A 282-nucleotide genomic window follows, 5' to 3' on the forward strand; every position below is an offset into this window, starting at 1 on the left:
GATATTAGAAAAAGAAAAATATACAAATTGCTCCTTCCTGTCTCCTTCCACGCCCTTTCATCCCACCGCTGCCACCATTTTCGGCCATATCACTCTCAGTAAGATGACACCACAAGGCCGCCCTGCCCGTGACACCCGCCAATATCCTGCCAACCCAAACTCTTTTCGCCGCCCACGCCGGGGAATGGGCGTTTTGTGTACGCTCTTTCCTACTTTTACTGCTGTTGTTAATCTGTGATGTACGTTCAGTGTATTTTTGTTGTTTTCTCTATCTCTCTTTAA

General features: G+C 46.8%; 1 protein-coding gene across 1 annotated transcript in view; it reads left to right on the forward strand.

Annotated features, from left to right (window-relative positions):
• LOC119585960 overlaps nt 1–282 on the forward strand; it is a 33,655-nt gene that overhangs the window by 32,420 nt on the left and 953 nt on the right. The window lies entirely within an intron of this gene.

This window comes from Penaeus monodon, chromosome 20 (assembly GCF_015228065.2).
Source record: "Penaeus monodon isolate SGIC_2016 chromosome 20, NSTDA_Pmon_1, whole genome shotgun sequence".
Taxonomy (NCBI): domain Eukaryota; kingdom Metazoa; phylum Arthropoda; class Malacostraca; order Decapoda; family Penaeidae; genus Penaeus; species Penaeus monodon.